This window comes from Ictidomys tridecemlineatus, chromosome 9 (genome assembly GCF_052094955.1).
Source record: "Ictidomys tridecemlineatus isolate mIctTri1 chromosome 9, mIctTri1.hap1, whole genome shotgun sequence".
NCBI classification, from domain to species: domain Eukaryota; kingdom Metazoa; phylum Chordata; class Mammalia; order Rodentia; family Sciuridae; genus Ictidomys; species Ictidomys tridecemlineatus.
This window is the reverse complement of record NC_135485.1, coordinates 98,851,847-98,862,519: the sequence shown is the minus strand read 5'-3', so window position 1 is coordinate 98,862,519 and position 10,673 is coordinate 98,851,847. Positions and strand designations below refer to the sequence as shown.

Below are 10,673 nucleotides of genomic sequence, written 5' to 3'. Positions count from 1 at the left end.
TGGATCAGTGTTCCGGTTGTTCAGACATTTTAAATATTATTATGCCAAAATGTTAAAATTAGTGATGGGATGCTTGAAAATCAATCAAAATCCCTCTCTCTCTCTCTCTCTCTCTCTCTCTCTCTCTCTCTCTCTCTCTTCTTTTTTTCTCTCTTCTCTCTCTCTCCTTTCTCACTCTCTCCCTTGCTCCCCTCCTATCATCCCTTTTTTACTATTCCATCTGGTAGTTCCAAGGATTAAATCAGATTTTTTAACTCACTGCTCTATTTTTAATTCCAAACTTTACTAAAACAAAAAAGTACTTTTCTATCTAAATTAATCTATTTTATATCAGTATGTGATTAACACTTCACTTCTTGTCACTTGGGAAAATAGTTTAATCAACTGAAAGATAAATCTTTTTACCACAGGTCAAATATAAATAAAACTCACTCATAAATGCAGCTGTGAATTAACCTTTTCACCACTGCCTTGAAGAAAATGAGATATTCCTGGATACATACAATCTTACTATTGAAGTGTACTCTACCAATAATAGTTATGAAGTATATTATAGAATTATGAATCCTTTTAAGTGATTTAAGAAAACAATGGCAAATGATAAAAAATAGGAAAGAAAAAACTTCAAATTAAGTTGGTTATAAACTAGAATAGTTTTTTTTTAAATTAAAACTATATTCTGGAGTACTGCAATAGTGTAGATTCAGAGAAGAAAAAAAATATCAATGATTAAAAAGTAGGAAAGAAAAAACTTCAAATTAACTTGGTGATAAAGTAGAATAAAGTTTTTTTTTAATTAAAACTATATTCTGGAGTTCTGCACGAAGTGTAGTTTCAGAGAAGAAAGAAAAATATCATAATGAGTTATATCTTTTGTAAGAATAAAATGCTGAAAGACATTTTAAACTGTTTCATATTTCAATTTTCAAAAGAATGACCTTGACCATATCAAGATGCCACCACTGATGGGGGATAGATTATAATAAGATGGTAGGAACTGTTGTGTACTGAAGGTGCTATATCAAGATTGGGAAAGACTGCCAAAGCGTTCAGATGTGTTTTGTGATTTGTTGATTAATACACATTTTGTCAATTAATACATGTTTTGTCATTTTTAAAGACATAGAATAAATTTGGTTATAAATGGTTGTCATTTATAGAAAAAATAATTTGATGCTTAATAATTACTTAAGTTAATAAAATATTTTATGTGAAAGCCTTATATAAACTAGGAATAATTGTTTTTAAAGAGAGAGAGAATTTTTTAATATTTATTTTTCAGTTTTCAGCGGACACAACATCTTTGTTTGTATGTGGTACTGAGGATCGAACCCTGGTCCACACGTGAGCACGCTACCCCTTGAGCCACATCCCCAGCTCAACAAGGAATAAATTTTCCATTCAGTGTTTTTGTTTGTTTTTGAATTGACCATCATAGGGAATCTATCAGCAAATTGTAGCTACTTCTTTATATATATATATAGTTTTAGATGGACACAATACCTTTATTTTGTTTATTTATTTTTATGTGGTGCTGAGAATCAAACCCAGTGTTTCACATGTGGGAGGAAAGCACTCTACCACTGAGCCACAACCCCAGCCCTGTAGCTCTTTCTTAATGAGTGAATATATTCCAGAAAGATATTAGATTCTTAACCATCTTTTCAAATACTTAAAAACTCAACCTAATGTTAGAAGATTTGAATTGTGTAAATAAGCAGTTTTTTGTTTGTTTGTTTTGTTTTAATCAAAAAAAGGCATCATGCTCTATCATGCCAAATTCCTTTCTGGAAATTTTTCTTCTTGGAAATTCCTTTTCTCATACTTTCCTTTTTGCAAGTCTTTTGAGTTCAGTTTCAAAATAAAATCTTAAACAAATGAGAGAAAATAAACTGGACATTCAAAGAATTTTATTTTTGCACTGATAAAAGAAAGCTACAAAACACTCCTAATAGTTGACAATAAGGGCTCCTATTAATGACCCATCTATGTCAGACACTGCATTAAGTAATCTGCAGAACTTGTTTGTTTTTATAATATGCCTGTGATGTAATTATTACTTCCATTTTACAAATAATAAAATTGAGACCCAGAAAAATTAAGCAACACAGATTAGCTCATGAATTTACTATGTGGTGCAGCTGAATGTTGTACCCAATCCTGTTTCTTTTGTAAACCTTATGCTTAAAAACTCTATTCTGAGTTTTATGATTAACATTAATCAATAGATCCTCTTTGGGTACCAGAACCTTAGATTTAATTATGATTTTAGCCCCCTTATTAATAGGACATTAAATGAATGTATAGAACAAATAATATACAGTATAACTCATGGCTGTGATATAGTCTCCATTGCTTTTTGTGTGTGTACATGTGTGTATGGGTGTGTGTTTTACTGGGGATTGAACCCAGGACCTTGTGCATGCAAGGTCCATTGCTTTTTAACTGGGGGATTTATTATATCTTTAGCCAACTGTGATAAAGGGGAATATCTCTTCTCTGGTCTATTTCACATCTTTTGTTACTTTGTATACAAGTTTAAACACCCACACTAGTCCATGTCCTCCATTGTCTTCTCCAACATGATGTATCTGGGCTTTGATGACAACTGTTGAGAACACATAGATCTTTGTGAATTCTCACTCAGGGTCCTTAAGTTTCATGAATAGTAAAACAAGGTTTGTTCTCTCTGTGAGATGCCTGCTATAGCTTGCAACTCTCTGGAAGTGGTATTTGCTTTGTGTGTTTTGTGATTTGAAGCAGGAATACATGGTCTTCATTGATATCTTGATGAGAAAATCAACTTCCAACTTCAAAAAGTGTCCCCACTCTCCATAAAGGTTGTATTATGCTATGAAATATGTTTAAAATCCTACTGATATTCATCATGATCATGATCCATATCATCACCATTATCCCAGAATTTCTAAAAAGGTAGCTAATCGTGTTGTAACAAATGAACCCCAAAATGCATCAGTGCAAAAAAATCACAGAAGTATATTGTTTGCTCATATAACAGTGTAGGATGGAAATTTCAGGAGAGAAAACTTCTCAACTCTAATTCAGATATCCAATTCCCTTCCATATTGGGGCTTTCCCATCAAGTATATCAAGCAGGTAGAAGGCCATGGAGACGGCATGATTGCTTTTAAAAGACCTTGGTACCAGAAACTTAGATTTAATTATGATTTTAGACCCCTTATTAATGGGACATTAAATGAATGTATAGAACACAGTTCTGCAGCTCCCATGCACTTGTCAAGAGCTTCTCCCATGCCACCCCTAAATGCACATTTGCTGAGCAGCCGCCACCTCTAGATGCAAATCTACCACAGTGGAATACAGAAAAAAAAAATTGTAAGGATGGCTGTCAGTCTGTCACCCAGAGTAATGCTATAAGGAGAATAACCTGCTGGAGAGATTAAGTAGGCCACACAACTCTGAATCTGACCTCGAGATTTCTCTTCCCCCTGGAGCTTTCCAGCTGATTGCCATCCTTAAGGGAGTAACACTGAAAGTATCTTAATTACTATGGGGAAAGTCTAGTAACTATGAACAAATTATGCTTTAAATACTAGTATTAAATACTAGTAGGACAACTAAGCCAAAATTAGAATATTTTTAAAAACTTAGTAAAGAATAAAGCGGAGGTAATACCACAAAAGGAAATACCATAAATAAATGAAATAAATTAGAGATAATCTTAGACACCATCAGGTTCTCTGCAGGTGCTTTCAAATCCATTCCTAATCCACCAAGTGGGTATTCTTTATTAGTCATGAAACATATCCAACATCTGAGCCAGGAAAGGTTTTTGGGGCTGTCCAACATCCTGGAACCCAACATCCCAATTCATGTTTATGGTCCCTAAGGACTACCTCTTTCTTCTGCAGTTCATGCTGATTATAATAACAAAATTATCATATCCTTTGTAGAAGGTCAATACCATAAATACCAAGAAAAAGACGGAAAAGTAATTTCTTCAGTTCTCCTTTACAGTATTATCTGGGACCTTTATTTATTTGACATCTTTAGCAGAGTTTGAGATTCTTGACTTCCGGGACCATGTTTGACTCTACTGTGTCCCACCTCATAAATAACCTCTGTGGCACAGGAGGTTCCTAACATTCTAAGCCAGCCACATTGAATTCAAGTGGCATATATGAAAGTTGTGGAAGTCAGTTCTCCATTTTCTATAGGATAAAAATTCACGTAACCATGTTCAAAGCCCTTCTCCAAATGACCCCATCTTTTGACCCTCCTCTTCTATTACTCTCTCCAAGAGCTTTATTCCAGCAGATCAGTTTCTCTCAGAAAACATGGTTCACCTTATTATGACCATGGGGGGGAAATTTAATTAATAAAGTACTATAGTCTAAGATTAAGTATAGTTATTTACATAAAAGAGTTTTGCACGAATTAATTATAATATCGCAATGAAATAATATTTTAAATGCCTTAATTGAACACTTTAAGGATATTTTTAGCAGTTTTCTTGGTGGTAGGTCAACAACTGGGATTTGATGAAATTAGTTCTTAAAATCAATATTCTACACACTTGTTATTTTCTTTCACTTTTAATTAAATATCCATATAACATTAACATAATGCTGACCTTCATATTTCAAGCTGGTACTATTAACTAGCCAACATGGTAGGTCACGTGCTTTGAGCTGTTTTTCTAGCTATCTTTACTTTCTTACCTTGTTTTTCTAATGATTCACAGAATTTATTTGTGGAATGGCTGGCCACTGCCAAGGATAAAGACGGTGACAATCGAGGATAATGAAGATAATGGGTTCACAGGGTAAAACACATTACCCTGGTCTCGTTAGCACCATATTCAAATCAACTAATCAGCTAATCAAGTAGTACACATTCATATATTTTTACACACATTTTGGACACTACACAGTGACATACCAAGGACTATCCTGGACATCAATTTTTAGAATCATTCTTCATAAGACCAAATTTAGGAAGCTCTATTCTTCTTTATTTATGGCATCTCTTCTTGCATATAATTTCTCATTTCTGTAAAATTATAACTCTGATACAAAAAAACACACTGACTGCCTATTTAGCCTTGAAAGGGAAGTCTCCGGAAGAAAGATCCTTTTGTAGGAAAAGAACTTGGCTTGATTTTGATTAGTTATGTTCCTCTTTATACTTTATCATAAATAGTTGGTATGGATTTGTTCATTGAATTGTTAGAAACCCAAGCAATAACATTTCAGACTTTTTTACTCATGAAAGAAATAATAGTTTGATTTTGGTGCAGAACACCATGTCACGGTAAGCAACTTCTAGATACTAACAGATCTAAACACAGCTAGACTTGTATCTAGAATCAGAGCCTGGTGTTGTCCTTTGAGATACCTCTTGTTCTCTTACCTAGCTGTATCAAAGGCCCTTACCTGGTCACTTTTCCCAGGAAAATTTGCCTTAGACCTAGGATTACCTGCGTACTTTTCTGGGGAGTGTATTCCTTAAGAAATAAATAATCAAAATATGGAATATTGTGGTAGAATCTGCAACACGGAGCTGACCAGAAAACATTGGGCACTGCCTTGTTGACAAGCATGAGTGTGACTGCTGCCCATGTTCCCCTGGCAGCAGTGAATGTGGCAGGTAAGCTCTTGCTCTCAGCCTCCTCTTTTTTTTACCCAGGTCTTATCTGAAAGGATTTAAAGGACACTGGAAATCAAGTAATAAGTGTCCATCTCTCAGTCCTCCTAACTACCAGTCAAAACTCCAATCTCAATGACTCAGGTAACTAATGTTCTCCTTAGATCCATGGGAAGAATTGGACCTTTTGTTTAAAATGAACCCTCTGAGCAGAAATTGGGCGTTTTTTAAACAGGTCTCTTCAAATTGTCAGATACAACTTTCCCCTCCCCCCCCAAAAAACAAAACGAAACCTTAAAAAATCTCCAAGACTTCTTAATAATAAATTTACACTTCTAAAATTTACTTTTTAAAAACATTAAACTAGATTTCAAAGTCAGACTGTTTCAGCTCTGCAAAACTATGAAATTGAATATATTTTCAGCCATTTTCTATTAAGTAATAATATTTCTATTAAGTAATAATAAAAAAATTATTTTTCTCTGAAATTGAGATTTTAGACTTCGAATGTAACCTAGATATTTCCATTTGCAGAAGTACACGTTCTTGGATATTAGTCTCAATGTTTTATTTTAAATCAAAACCAGTTTTTGAGCTTATGTCTTTTTTATGTGCATTTCCATTGATTAGTTTATCTTCAATTAACTCTTTTATTAATCAAAAAAATAAATAAATTGAAAGCATTTCTCTTTTTCTTTGTTGTGAAGAAGGATTCAAGATAATATCCCTGAGTTGTTAATGTTCTAGCCAGGAAGGTTTTTTTCTTCCCCCAGTGCTGACCTTTGTTATGTCGTAGTTATAGCAACAAGAAGAGTTCCTTCTGTCTGTCTACTGTGTTCTCTTTCCAAACTAATGACAGTCTTTTATATGCTGTTGTGTAGTATGGAGAATGCTTTACGTGCATTGATTTCTTGATTCCCTGATGCATCTAGCTAAACCAGCAATTCAAATCAAGAATTTTAAAATAAATACAGTTAATTGAAATGGAGTTTGCATATTATATATGTTATTTATGGACTCTGGATTGTTCATTCAGCTATTGTTCTATATTGTCCTCAAGCTTCCCTATTCAATTTGCAGTGTAACTTCTCAATGTTCAAGTTTATTTATCCTATCATCATATCTTAATCTAAACAGAGAGAGAGAGAGAGAGAGAGAGAGAGAGAGAGAGAGAGAGAGAGAGAAAAGAGAGAGAAAGGACCCTTTCTAAAAGAGTAACCCAATATAAGAATCTGTAGTTTATCTGCTAAACTGGGCCATAGATTCTTACTCTGACCTTGGACATTTTAAGTCTCATTTTACCAGCCTGGAATATCGGTTTAATTATAGTAATTACCTATCTCACAGGTTTGTGAGGTTTAATTAATGTTGGGAAAGTGTTAGAGCTATTTAGCAGAACAGTACTATAGAAGGAAAACTACCTGAAAATCACAACTTTCTCCTTCTCACATAGTACTTGATTTTACACATTCATTTTCTTTTGTCTTCAAAGTTAATATCACATTTGTTGCATTTTTCTCTCACTTAAGTATGGTCTTTCCTGCTTGAGATTTACCTTGGAGGAAAAATATGCCCTCTGCCCCTCTCCTCTCAAATTGTACCATCAGGAGCTCAACATCCAGTGTAGCAGTAGCATCCAAGCAAGTAGATACTACCCTCTTTCTTTAAGTTAGAATCATAAATTGCCAGTGCACAATTTAAATTTGCTCCCCAAACATCTTTTGTTTGGATCCATTGGAGTTAAATAAAATGAATTAGACTGGCAGTCTCTATCAAAAACTGGGGGATCTAAACCCACTATCTATATTACATTTGGAAAATAGTGGAACTACATTGAATGATGGAGCCTCTAGTTTTGTTTGGCTCTTTCTGCTTTCTAACACCTGTACACATAAGGACCGAATGTGCATATCTAGCCTCTCATGCCTCTGATTTCCACAAAGGAATTTTAGGGGCCAGAAATGGACTGGTCAGGATTACAACTATAAATCAAATAAATCCTGAAATGAACATCACAGGCACATTTAATTTTAATGTATTAAAAATTAGCATTTCACCTTTCAAATCATATCCCACAAAACTATATATGGATTAAGTATAAAATCATATTCAATTATATCTTTCCCTCTTTAAAAAAATTGTGGACTTATTTTATTAAAAATTTCCAATTAAAACTATTAGAAAGTATAAAATCTTAAACCAAGTTAACTCATTGAAACTGAAGTAGAAACTATATTTAATTGAAAATTATCAAAATGACTGAAACAGTAACGTACATTTGACCGTCATAATAATGTTGTATTTTTTCTTTGGGTTCAACCACTTTTTGAAAGAAGGGCCACTGTTCATACCCCAATCTCTTTCTGTTAACTGCTAAAATTTTATAATGTTAACTCTGTTTGAAAGAGCAGGGTTTTTTTTTTAACCTATTTCTAACTTGGCTCATTTAAAATGCATGATGATATGATGGCAATTCTTTGGAGTGTTTCTATTTTTAAATATATTCTATTCCTATAATTCTTGGCTACCTTATGTTAATGAAAAAGAAACAACTCTTATCCAATAACCATATTAATTGATTTACACTCCTTTCTTTATGAAGGTTCAAGTCCAACATTTGAACAGTGTTCAGTGAAAGCTGGCCTCTAGATATTGTACTGCTCACTATCTACTTGCAAAAGAAATCCAGATATGTATATCCTTTTGTAATACCAAACGCAGAGTAATTGCATTATTCAACCATAGACAGCAAGAAGTTTATCAGAATTCTCCTGACTACATTGAAGAGGAAATTACTCTGACTGGCTGAAAATGTGAAAGCTAGGTGTGGCAGGCTCCAGACAAGGAACAGCTGTGGCTGGGGATGCCAGATCCTCCTGTGTATTACTCCATCACCCATCATATTGGTTCTTCCCTCAAGTGGGTTTCCCTCATAGTTACTGCTGCAGCCAATCCAGGTATCACATCCAGTCATCAAAAAGCATTATGGGAAAAGAAAGGGATTTTTTTTTTATGTGTCTGTACCTTCAGAGCGAAGAACTTTCTTGGATACACTATTGTTGACTTTCTCTAAGATCCAGTTGGCCAAAATGAGGCCACATAGCCACATATAAACCAGCCATTCTCAAAGAGATTGAGATTGATGTAGTCTTATTAGTATCGACCACCCTTGGAACAAAGGATAGGACCAGCATGGCAGGGTAGAGGACCAGCACAGCAGGGTGGAGCACAAAAGATGCTTGAACATAAAGATGGCTCAGTTAAGATAGAAGGAGAGGACAGGGGTACTGGATGGTTGTTGGTGAGACAAGTATCAGTGTCTGTTGCCTCATAGAAGTATCATCACTGGATTTCCACTGTCTTGAAAAGCTAACTACCCCTAAATCTCATGAGTCACACTGGATTACACAAGAGGAAGAGAGTTTATGGATGCCAGCTTCTTATTATGGATAAATTAGTGAATTTTAATTTTAGATAATTACCAGGGCTTATTTTTAGTAACATGACTTTTTGAGCAAAGTTTCTATTTATCTACCTATCTTTATTGAATCATGTCTCATGTTCATTGCCACAGCCTTTGGTAGTGGGCTGTATAAATCAAGAGTATATCTGAGTATCTGAGATGTGAGGGATGAGGGCTAAAAACTCTGGAGAAAACAAACAGAATGGGGAAGTTAAAGAAAATTAAATTAAGAGAAATGATAAAAATTTTTATGGTGTAGAATATCCACTTCCATAATTCAGTCCATTTTAAACATTTTCTTCTTTTGCCACCTTCTGGCCCTTAAAACTATTACCTTAACACATTTGCAAGGTATCATAGGCAAAATAAATAGCCAGTCTTTAAAATTTCAAGTTGATCCCCAAACTGACTCAAATTTGCAAAAATCTGGCATAATTTAAAAGTAAATAAATAGAAGCAACACTTAGCAGAAGGTTCCTAACATAAACAAAGCTGTGCACGTTTTGTTTATTTATGGGATCCATGCAAAGTGTCATATTCACTTAAAAATATTCAGCATGTGAGTGATTGATTTTAAAAATTGAAACAAATTAGGGAGCACATGTATTCTTTAAAATTTAAAGTTTGATGAAAGTAAGAAGCACTTTTTTTGTAATATTCTTGGAAAAACATTTTTAAAAAATCTTTTATGTCTGTTCAGATTTTTTTAAAGGTTGACTGTGAGAAAAATAGCCACCATTTTTCTCAAAAGTTCATTTGAATTGGGATGTGACAAAACCTTACCAATCATGTAACACCTCTGTGTTTCCCAAGGTTAGGTGTTATAATGTTAGTGTGAAATCTTCCACCATAATCTTTTTTTATTCAATGAATTTTTACATCATCCCAAGGAGATAAAACAGATTTAAATCCCTATACTAGTGTAACTAACATTCTACTATCATCTCTTTATTCAGCTAATAATCACTCACCCTCCTTTCCAGCCTAGATTGTCCCCTATCACATTTTCATTGAATAAATACTTCTTTAACACTAGCTAGGTATAGTGTCAAGTACTGGAGAACAGAAAGATTGCCCTTGAGAAACTGTAGTTGAATAGAGAATACAGAAACAGCAACAAAATTCACACACACACACACACACACACACACACACACACACACACACACGCATAATCCCAAAACAATTATCTCACCTCTTTTTATAAAAAAAAAATTTAAGTGAATATTTTAAAAAGTAACAAAAACAACTCAAAACTTCCATAAATAAGAGTGTGATTAAAATGAACAGGAAGGTTAAACAATTTGGAGGGCTGAGATGCTCCTGAGGAGGACCTCATGAAAGAGTTATTTTTAAACTTGAAAGACTACCAGGTGTAGAAGAGGAGTAGTAACATGAAAATGTAAAGGAAAGAGTATAAGCAAAAACTGAGGGAACACTAATATGTAGCATGAATGGTGGGTTGTTGAAAATGGCTGCAATAATTGAACCATTCAAGAAATGAAGAAGTGGTGGGAAATGAGACCCATGGAGAAGAACAGTTTCATATGTCCTTTAATGTTATGCTGAAGAGATTTACTTT

The 10,673-nt window shown here is 34.1% G+C and overlaps 1 long non-coding RNA gene across 1 annotated transcript in view; it reads left to right on the top strand.

Moving 5' to 3' along the window:
- LOC120892548 (uncharacterized) overlaps positions 1-10,673 on the top strand; it is a 66,834-nt gene that overhangs the window by 4,720 nt on the left and 51,441 nt on the right. The gene's annotated exons all lie outside the window — the stretch shown is intronic.